At 35.6% G+C, this 12,176-nt stretch overlaps 1 protein-coding gene across 1 annotated transcript in view; it reads left to right on the top strand.

Moving 5' to 3' along the window:
- The window catches only part of HFM1 (helicase for meiosis 1), a 218,622-nt gene that overhangs the window by 143,780 nt on the left and 62,666 nt on the right, over positions 1–12,176 (top strand). The gene's annotated exons all lie outside the window — the stretch shown is intronic.

Below are 12,176 nucleotides of genomic sequence, written 5' to 3'. Positions count from 1 at the left end.
TTTAGCAATAACCCCATTAATGCCTTTGGAAATCTGCCTGTTCAAAGAAGCCTGCCAGTCATTTTCTAATAAAGACAATTATTCACTAGATTACATTTAGAATGTGTAGTGATTGACCACTGAAATTTTAGGTCAAAATAGCCAAATTAGAAAATATCACCTAATCAGTTATTCTTCCAAGTTTGTTATTTTAAACTCAATTTTACACTTTGTGTGATAGTTTCCAATAATTCCTAGTTTAGTAAAAGAACCACAGTCAAGCACAATTTACTGCTGAAAATTATTTCTTACTTTTATTCACTGTACTTAACATGGTAAGAAATGTGTATACAGTTTTTGGAGTATGGATTAATTCCTCTACCACCCGTGTAAATATATTATTAGGAGTGAAATGATTAATAATTAGAGACCATCATAGTGTGGTCCATAACACGTTATGTCAGCAAAGGTTTTTACATTTTTTTTCAATGATGAACAGCTTTATTGTACTTACTAAATTAACTAAGTAGGACATTCCAAATCTGAGTAAAATGTCTAAAGACCAGATGATCAGTTAATATCTTTCTAACGACTGAAATGCAGTGCCTTCCATCTTCCTCTTTATCGCTAATAAAATAACTAACATCATATGATGAGTCCTTCAAGACTTTTTTTACTTGCATATCTGTCATAGCCATGCATTTCTTCGGAATGTTAGACTGAGGCATTTATCATGGTGTCAGCTGACCTCCTTGATTTTTTTATCTTTTTTTTGGGATGCACAGTGTACAAAATTGAAGCAAACTGACTCTTAGTGTAATCACAAAATTAAAAGAAAACTGTGACGTGTAAGGCAACATAACTTACCAAGGCTCAATAATTCTTACAAATACATAACAGCAATTGTTTCTGACAACTTCATTAAAAACCTGATAATTGTAAATCCCTATCTAGGATGACAAACTTCCATGAATTTAGCTAAAGCTTTCTGTATGAGTAGATGATCGCCTCCTGTCATTACTAAAATTTAGATTATTAGTACACTAAAGCTGGCATATTTTTTAATTAAGGATTTAATAGAGTGACCATTAGATTGGTAATTAAAAATTATTCTAGCTTTAGTGTACTAATAATCTTAACTTTAGTAATGACAGGAGGCTAATATTTTGCATAAACTTCCTTTACTTACTCCATAGCAGCAAAGAACATATAAACAAAGAACAAATCAGAGATAAGAATAGGATATAACAAGCACCAAACACTGAGGTACTTCCTCTTAACAAAGCGGCATCACAAGTCACATATAACAGTATTTATCAATAGTAGAAATGTAACATCCATGTAGTCTCCAGTAGAACAAGGAAATCATTACAGTCACACATTGTACAGGAGAACTAGTAACCACCGTTTTAGGTCCACCAAAGGAGATGTTCGTTGAGCTGAATTAAGCTGAAAGAGAATGTAAAAGGTTTTAATCATATGGAAACTTAATTGTAAAAAAATAAGTGTCCATTATAGTAGGCATTACATAAACACTAAACCATCTATCTACTATATGGTAGAAAAATCTATGTTAATCTAAACACAGTATAGGAACTATAATGGTTATAATTCCAGAAAGGAGAGTAGATATGTACTATACAGCTTATTGGCTAAGTAAACTGGGAGATAATAAGAGTACTGACAACCAAGAATTCAAGAACCCAATACAGACCCAAATTCATAAAACCTACTGAACGTAACTAACTATCTGGAATATATTAAAGGGAGGGATCTGGAAAGAAAACAATCAGGGAGAAATATTTACGCCTCATGCCATTACTAAAATTAAGATTATTAGTACACTACAGCTTGCATAATCTTTAATTTTACCACATGACAGGAGGCTTCATAAAGTGCAATTTTAATGCTACGCTATCAGCGAAAAGGCAGCATTAGAAGGTGGATGAAAATAGAAAGTCAGAAACCTAGTTTCACAAGACTAATACATCGCCTGAAAGGCCGACGCTGCTGCCGCACCCCTAATGGAGTGTGCGCAAAACGATGGATCAATACCAGCAAGGGAGATAAACCACCGGACCCATCTGGACAAAGTACTAACCAAAACTGGTCCATGAGGTTTTACATAGGAAATCAACAATTGTCGGGAGGATGACGAATTTAGAGTATTTGTAGCCATCACATAAGCCATCACATAACATTGATACCACACAGATGTGGGGTTCCGATGGAAAAAATGGATAAAAGACCGATGTTAAATCCGATTTACTACAATGGAAAGCATGAAAAGCGATGCCTTCTGGAGAAAAATTTGTATATTTGGGCACCAGGGGTCATTGGAGCCAAATACCCCGGAGTAAGGATCTTAGTTCATAGGTTTCCATTGAACCGGAACGTGGGCAGCTGAAATAGATGAATGAACCACATTAATGGAATGATACGACTTACCATCTGAAAATTGGAACGTATGTGAATATATAGAAAACAATGGGATACAGCTGTATAACTAAAAAGTAAAAAAATTAAAACAACATAGTGTGATATAGTATGAAGAAATTTTATTAATATGTATATATTTATATATTTTTTTCTTCTCAAAGTTATTGTGTAGATTTTTATTTTCTTTGTGTATGAAGAAATGTTATTAATGTGTATATATATATATATATATATATATATATATATATATATATATTATATTTTTCTTCACATATGCATTATTGAAAAATTGGTGTGCACTTTATATTTGGTATATATCTTTAAGATTATTATCTTAATAATTACTTAAATTCAGTCACACATAATAATGGTTAAGGATTTTATATTTTTATTTAAAATATAATTATCTAATGCAAAATGTGAGGCAATATGTTATTTTTTGCGAACTCTACTTCTAACCAAGATCTCCTTGTATTGGTTCTTAACATAGAAACATAGAAACATAGAAACATAGAATGTGACGGCAGATAAGAACCATTCGGCCCATCTAGTCTGCCCAGTTTTCTAAATACTTTCATTAGTCCCTGGCCTTATCTTATAGTTAGGATAGCCTTATGCCTATCCCACGCATGCTTAAACTCCTTTACTGTGTTAACCTCTACCACTTCAGCTGGAAGGCTATTCCATGCATCCACTACCCTCTCAGTAAAGTAATACTTCCTGATATTATTTTTAAACCTTTGTCCCTCTAATTTAAGACTATGTCCTCTTGTTGTGGTAGATTTTCTTCTTTTAAATATAGTCTCCTCCTTTACTGTGTTGATTCCCTTTATGTATTTAAATGTTTCTATCATATCCCCCCTGTCTCGTCTTTCCTCCAAGCTATACATGTTAAGATCCTTTAACCTTTCCTGGTAAGTTTTATCCTGCAATCCATGAACCAGTTTAGTAGCCCTTCTTTGAACTCTCTCTAAGGTATCAATATCCTTCTGAAGATAGGGTCTCCAGTACTGTGTACAGTACTCCAAGTGAGGTCTCACCAGTGTTCTGTACAATGGCATGAGCACTTCCCTCTTTCTACTGCTAATACCTCTCCCTATACAACCAAGCATTCTGCTAGCATTTCCTGCTGCTCTATTACATTGTCTGCCTACCTTTAAGTCATCAGAAATAATCACCCCAAAATCCCTTTCCTCAGATGTTGAGGTTAGGACTCTATCAAATATTCTGTACTCTGCCCTTGGGTTTTTACGTCCAAGATGCATTATCTTGCACTTATCCACATTAAATGTCAGTTGCCACAACTCTGACCATTTTTCTAGTTTACCTAAATCATTTTCCATTTGGCTTATCCCTCCTGAAACATCAACCCTGTTACATATCTTAGGATCATCCGCAAAAAGACACACCTTACCATCAAGACCTTCTGCAATATCACTAATAAAAATATTAAAGAGAATGGGTCCAAGTACAGATCCCTGAGGTACCCCACTGGTGACAAGCCCAAGCTTCGAATATACTCCATTGACTACAACCCTCTGTTGCCTGTCACTCAGCCACTGCCTCACCCATTCAACAATATTGGAATCCAAACTTAAAGATTGCAGTTTATTGATAAGCCTTCTATGTGCAACAGTGTCAAAAGCCTTACTGAAATCTAGGTAAGCAATGTCTACTGCACCACCCTGATCTATAATTTTAGTTACCCAATCGAAAAAATCAATAAGATTAGTTTGGCATGATCTCCCTGAAGTAAACCCATGTTGCCTCTGATCTTGAAATACATGTGTTCTTCTTTTTTTAACATCAGAAATTGGTATTTAATTTGTATTTTCTTTGTCTTTAAAAGCGTTAGTATCAAATACCAAATCATCATTTGGTTTGTTTATTCTAATTCCATATTATCTTTAAGTATTGTGGAGAACTCGATAGAATTATATATATAGCATTCCTAGGGAATTTTATTTTCACTGAAATATCTTACTATCTTGGGAAATTCCCCAACATTCATTCCATAACCGTGTGCATACTATATTTAATTGCTATATTTAATTACGCAAAAGACATAGGATCAGTCTCTCTCATTTATACAACCATCCAAACACTCCTCTTACACTCCATTTCACTGTCTGTGGGGATGGGGTAAAACCTTCTAGGTCACCACTGTGAAATCACTATTCACCCAGGGATTCCATTTGCTATGATACACCTCAAGGTTGCCAAGATTAGTATGAACTGCTTTTTCCATCAGACTTTTATAATTCACCTGAGTTTGCATCTCAGTACAGCAAGGGATTATAGATGTTTTCCAGCGTCTAGCGATACATATCTTTACTGTCATCAAAATCTATATCACCAGAATATGTAAAAATGTATTATTGTTAAGTAAGTCTAGATGGAAAATAAAGGTTATTCGGAAAGTAGAGTCTAACAGTGACCATACACCATCGGTGTAAAATTGTAATATAATTTTCATAAATTATAATGTTATGTATTGTTTTTTCGGTTAGCATGAATGCTTTTGCCCATTCTTCATCTGAGAATTATGTTTCAATTTCCTGTTCCCATTTCATGATACTATTTAGTTTCCTTTTAGGTTTATGTTTATATAGTATCTTTATTTTTGAGATTAAGTTGTTCCCCACTATCGAGACTATTTTATCAAAAAGGTCTATAGCTATTGATTTGTTTCTCAGGATGTCTTTTATTTTAAGGTAGGTTAAGAATTCAGTTTTTAAAGGGGTATTCCGTTACTGTATTTCTTGAAAGGATTTTAAATTATGGTCTAATAAAGGATCTCCCAAAAGTTTAAATCCTTCGTCTTTCCATTTGCTTAGATTTATATCTGAAAGATACCCCTTTAGTACATCTATAGGTGCCGAGATTGAGATATTATTTTCAATTTTATACCGTGTTTTTAGATAATTCATAGACCTAAATAGGTCTACTAGAATTTTATTTTGATCAGTCAGCTTTTTAAAAGCTGTATATCTAACCATATTATCCATGGAGGCTCTAAATGTTCTAAAACCTGATTTTCCATTTCTATCCATGCTGTTTGGTCTAGATTTTAAAAATTTGAAGCTAGAAGATGCATGATCATAATTGCATCGTGTTTCATGAATACATCTGGAAATGAGACTCCTCCTTCATTTTGTTTACGACAAAGTATTTCGTGAGATTTTCTTGTTTTTTTTTTTTTGTCCCCATACGAATTTCAGAAAAGTTTCATGAAACTCGCTCAGGATCTTTTTTGGGTATTCTCAGTGGAATAAAGCGCATTACGTATTCGAGTTTAGGTATAATATAATCTTTTATTACACTAATTCGCCCCAACCATGAAATATATAAGGGTTTCCAATTGGATAATGATTTTTTTTATTTCTTGAAGAAGAGAGGGGTAATTATTCTGAATAATTTTATTCCAATTAAATCCCAATCTGATTCCCAGGTAATCCAAAGATTCGGCAGTCCAGTTACATTTATATTTCTCTTTTAAAATATTTAGCTCTAAACATGTTATATTGTAATATATGGCATAAGATTTAGTCAAGTTAATTCTATAGTTTAATATGACACTAAAATCGTTTATACACATAAGTGTAGCCGGAATTGATACCTGAGGGCCAGCAAGAGTGAGGATTACGTCATCTACATAAAGTGAAATTTTGTATTGATGATTATTTTTTTTAATTCCCGTTATCTCTTTTGATTCTCTAATCATTGTGGCTAGGGGTTCGATAGTAAGGATGTAAAGCACAGGGGCAAGAAGACATCCTTGTCTTGTCCCATTATTTATCATAAATATATCAGTCTAATCCCCCACCACAAGCTTTATGCAGATGGAGATGTATACAGGCTCGTTATTCGTTCATATATAGTGCCTTGAGTCCCAAAGACTTTTAAGACCTCCGAAAGGTAGTGCCAACTAACTGTTGAAGGCCTTTTCTGCATCAAAAGCCACAAATACCACAGGATCTATGTTGCTATTTACTTCTTGTATCAGGTCAAATTTTTTGCGAATATTATCGTTTGCACATCTATTAATAACAAATCCTGATTGATCGTGATGGATCAATTGAGGTATCACATTCTTCATTCTTTCTGCAAGTATCTTTGAAAATAACTTAATATCAATATTTATGAGAAATTGGCCGATAATTACTAACAAAATTAGGGTCCTTGCCTGGCTTTAAAATTTTAATTATATTTCTCTGAAGCATTTCTTGAGGAAATTCCATCTGCTTACTAATCCCATTAAATAGTTTGTCGAATATCGGCAATATCAAAGGCTCAAATCTCTTCTAAAACATTGCGGTATACCCATCTGGGCCTGGGGCTTTTCCTGATTTTTAGTTTTTAATATTCCTTGAAATCTCCTCCACTGTTATAGGAGCATTTAACTCAATAAGCGTTATACTATCTAATTTTGGAAGTCTGTCACCACTGTTGATGGTAAATTTGGGGCAGGTATGTTGTACAATGATTTATAGAAATCTCCAAATGCTTTGCTTATTGAATCTGGGGATAGATGTACCTTATTACCTTCTACTATTTTCCTAACTGAGGTTAAAGTTTTCTTAGATTTTAACTTGTTTGAGAATGGTTTGCCCACCCTATTATCCCCCTAGTACCAATACTACTACTACTACTACTACTACTACTTTATGAATCTTGGAGAAAAACTAGAGGTCTCTATCTTTAGGGTTGTGAACCCTCCAAATGTCAAACAGGTCATATTCGTACATAAGATCCCAGAATGCTCTACATTTCCCCCTTTCTTCTTGTAAATCTGTAACATTTTTGGTTGTTCTATCAATTTTTTCATCTGGCACCACGTTCATATCTCATGCTATTAATAATTTTCCTTTTAGGATTTTAGAAATCTTTATGAAAATCTTTCTAAAAAATCGTTGGGAGTATACATTTGGTGCATAGATATTTACTAATGTATGTAATGTATAATTAATTTTACAGATGATTATAAGGTATCTACCTTCAGTGTCTTTTTGTTCCAGTATCAAATCAAATTTCAGACGTGCGGATATCAAAATTGCTACCCTTCTCTTCTTCTTCTTATGAAAATTAGTGGCAAATGTCAATGGGTATTTTGTGAATTGCCATCTTTGAATATACCCTTCTTTCCAATGGGTCTCTTGAGTAAAGCATACATCTATGTTATCCCTTATAAGAGAATCATAAAGAAATCCCCCTTTTATTAATATCTTTTTACCACCCTTTTCCCCACTCGACAGTGTCCAGCAATCATTCCCAACATTGATCCTATAACCTTTCAAACCATTTAAACCCATACCTAGACTAAACTAGGCTAATCCCTAGCAATAAAGAAAATTCTAAAATACTAAGTTAGGGTACAGTTGCTAGCACGAACAGGAGCTAAAGTATAAGAGAATAAGAATTTGATTCCCTTCGTTGTCTCAACCTTAAATTTTGATTAAATATACATTGAGCTAGAAGGATAAGTTGGACCGGAGAGATATCATCTAGTCTATCTAGAACTATAATATTATAAGTTCTTTTTTTTTTTTACATCAGAAAGTGGTATTTGTCTTTTCATACTTGGTATAGTCATAGTAGAGGTTATCAAATACCAAATCATCATTTGTATAATTAATTTCCCTTTCCTTTCTCTATATCACTTTGTCTTAATTTTATCCTCAGATATTTCACATTCATTTTAAATTAAGATAGGATTTCCTTATACTATGGGAAAATATTTTCCCCTATTAATTCTTGATCCCGTTAAAAAAATGATGTGTTCCAAGAATTTTTTTTTTTTTAAACTACTCTATTATCCCCCAAGACCTATTGATTACCGTATATTTGAGGTGTGAACTTGATATGATTTACAACTAGATATTCCCAAAAAGGGGGTTTCAGATGCTATATGTTGAATCATGAGCCTTATCCATAGGGGTATTATAGGATAAAAAAATATTTATCTTATATTTGAATGAAGGCTATTCAATTTATACCGTGAAGAATAGAAAGGGGATAATCCCAATATCGGCTCATTAGTATATATATATATATATATATATATATATACATACATATATATATGTATATATCTCAAGGATTCATAATTGTATCGAAGATGTTACTTTGATTACTTTAATATTCTATTGTCCCCAGGATTCCAGCAACAATCCTTATAAGATAGGTGTTATTAATTCCCAATTTTGAGGACTTTTCTTCTGTTTCCTACAGCTACAGATGTGTCTAAGAATGTAGAGAAATCAATATATTAAAGCCCTGAATCATGTTAAAACAAACTGTCTTTAACCTCGAATTCTTGTCTATTTGATTCAGGCGTCTTGCTTTTAGATATCTTTATTTAGCTGTTTTTTTTTGTTTTTTTTTAGGTTGTATATCTTATTCATAGAAACATTTCTAGGGTGAATGATGTTAACCTTTAGATACTCCTTCTACTTATCTAATTTAAAACCTTCTAATTTTCCTTTAAGCATCAATTTCTTTTCTTTTTGATCTGTCTTCATTTGAACGTAATTTTATTCTCTTCTTGATCTATCTTGAATTTCCTTGATTTCCAATCAATTAGCCATTTTTTTCAGGAATAATTTTCAATGTGACATTTTTTTACTTCCCTTATTTTTACGCCTTCTTATGTTAATATTTTAACTGCCGGTCAAACAGAAATATGAAATTTGAGATTCTTATAAATTTAGCTGTAGCAATCTTTTTTTTAACTATGATATTAGGTATCTAAAACCCTACCCCCTAAAGCATTACATCGTCTCTTGATTATTCAAAGTAATTATCCTGTTATTTAAGATATAATTCAAGATTACTAGGCAGACTGAAAGGGGAGGGGACTTTAAGATCTTTCCATTAGAAAAATTATCTCCAAAGATTCCTATTTTAAATTGAGTTAATAACATGCATCTCAAGAAACGCTGTGTAGTGGTTCTTCTAAATCAAAGGGCGTTTTCTTTATCTGTATACACGTACTTTCGGAATTGATGCAAATGGCATCCAAATATAAAATCTGGTGGATTTGCAAGAGGAACTGATGTTCCTGGAACGCACGGAATTGCGTGGTGGATCGCTTACGTCACGGATGCGGCACACAGAAATTGCTGTTCTGTGTAGGCAGCTGGAGCTGGGGGAAAGGAGTTAAGCGAAACAGCTGAGCTGGATGACCGGAGGATGAATCACCGGACAAGTGGAGCAAACACCCTCTACACCACCAATAAACTTGAAGACACTGTGCCTATATAATGTGAACTCTGAAGGTAGGGAAATCACTTAGTTTGTTTGGACACTGCATTTTTGATTATATGTTTTATGCAAGGTACCTAAGGAAGTTCTATTAATAGATCGAAACGCGTAGGACTATGCCTATTTTTTATTTAATTTTGTCATTAAAAATAAATATTTTAACATATTACCTGATTACTGCTCTTTTTGTTTCCTGTGTTACATCATTAGTGAGCGCAAGAAAGGTCTCTCTAACCCCCAGCACCATCAGGGGAGGTACCCCATAGGCATTTTTATACTCTACATTTTGTGAGTGTGAAATATTAGCGTGTCAGTTTTGCATATTTTAACTATACCACACTATGTTGTTATAAATTTTTCAATTTTAGGTTATACAGCTGTATCCCGTTGTTTTCTATTTATTCATATATTGTCTAGTGTGGTATCCGTCTGGGAAGGCTACCTTGGGAAGCTGTTTCTTTATAAGTTAAGTTGTATTTTATTTTATTTTTTGTGATTTTTGTTGCTTAACTTAGCACTCTGTTTGGTATTTTCTAGAAAGAGGAACAACAGGAAATTTAATAAAAATGAAACGGACTGTAAAGCAATTGAAATTCCATCCTACACACCATTTGGACCAAGAATGCCAAGCTGAGAGGTAACATCTTCTCATTCCTTGGGCCCAGGAGTTCCAAAGGAGGTTTCTAACCTCCGGCGATAATACTTCAGGAACCCCTGATATACTCAAGGCCACCAAAGAGACATCCGTCCTGTAGCATTGGATGAGGATTCCCTACTGGGTCCTTGAGCAGCGGTGGAGGGGAGGGTGCACACAAGATAGGACGAGATCTTTGAACCAAGGCTGACCCGGCCAGAGCGGAGCCAGAATGCGTACCTTCACCCGCTGATGTAATTGGATATGGTATAGAACCCTCACTATCATTGCAAATGTAGGGAAGGCATACACTCCAAGTTTGTAGGAAGGCACTGCTGAAATTTCTGGGTCCAGCAAAAAGCTGTAGAAAGTCGGAAGTTGGTGATTGGTGCGGTATGCAAAAAGGTCCAATTGCAATGGGCCCCTTTGAGCGTCCAAGATCACTCCTGAGACAACAAGCTTTTAGACAGAGATTTTCTCTAAAGGAGCCATAGTGCACAGGACTGTGAGTCGATGTTGAACCCCAGGAACTGTACACATTGAGCGGGGACCAGTGACCCAGGGATTCCAACAACTGCCCCATGTACTTTGTGTGTAATGCTAGTTGTGCTTGGACTTGGCAAAAGAGCAGAATGTCATGCAAGTAGATTATGCATCAAATTCCTTTTTCCTGGAGGCGGGCTACCACTGGTTTCAGGACCTTCATAAAACACCATTGTGCTGAACTTCGGCCAAAAGGAAGGCAAGTGAATTGCCATGGAGCTCCAGTCCACATAAATCGCAGGAAGGGGCGACTGTAGGAATTGATTGAAGTGGAATAACTTTGAATTCTATGCGATAACCATGAATGGTTTGCATCCGTGGCCAGTTTTACCCTTATTTCTGGAAAATAAGGGAAAGGCAACCTGCTGCAGGTGTCTTGTTCAATACCGGAGGTAGAGTGTGTAAGGAAGGCTGTCTTACCTGTGGAGAATCTTGCTTGAGCCCAAACTCGACAACCGCGGCCTCTGTCCGAGCATTTTAAATAGTGGAATGGCTGCGGACCACCGACTTCCGTGTAGAAGGTTTGTTGACGTGAATTTCGGGGGCCTGATGGCCAGAAACAGCTGCCATTCCACTATTCCATGAACCCGCTGCTGACCAGGCCTGCCAAATACATTGCGCCTCATTCAGCGATGTAAAGACATATGCTTATTCATGTGCTTATTGAGCTCTTTCATGAATGTGTCATCAAACAGCTTGCCTCGTGCTTGCGGGTCCTGTTCTTTGGCCCCAAGACCAAACAACTTGTTGTCAATCCTAAAAAGTGCTGCACCTCATCTCTCCGAAGAGAGGGCCACATTTGTATTGCCCCCCCCCAAAAAAAAACAGCGTTGGGGCCATTCGCATATGTCATGCGCCCACTCAGCACCATATCTGCATTGAATGATTCTGTCTGAGAGTAAGCAATGTATTTCCAGTGTTATCACACAAGCCAGTGACCCAATTGCTTCAAGGAGCTTTTCTTGACCTGCCTTAAACCCCCATTTGACCCCTTTATGCCATAAATGCGAACATGAGTTGGTCGATCTCTGGCATATGATGGACGAGGACATTTGGAACGTAATCTCTTATGCACATCTTTATCCAATGATTTATGCAGAAAGGAATGCATACATTTAGTCAGGTGGTGCCCAATGCCCTAGGCGGGGGTGGTGAATATTTATTTGGTCGAACATTCGCTGACCCGTTGAATCAAGGATTATCTCTCCTTCCAGTTGTCCAGCAGCGACTGCTTCCTCAGTACCTTCCAAAGCCTGGGGCTCACCCAGGAACGTTTCTCGGACATATGCTTTGGGCTTCTATGCCCCATCCTCTGAAT

This window comes from Pelobates fuscus, chromosome 7 (assembly GCF_036172605.1).
Source record: "Pelobates fuscus isolate aPelFus1 chromosome 7, aPelFus1.pri, whole genome shotgun sequence".
Classification (NCBI taxonomy): Eukaryota; Metazoa; Chordata; class Amphibia; order Anura; family Pelobatidae; genus Pelobates; species Pelobates fuscus.
This window is presented reverse-complemented; position numbering and strand designations above follow the sequence as displayed.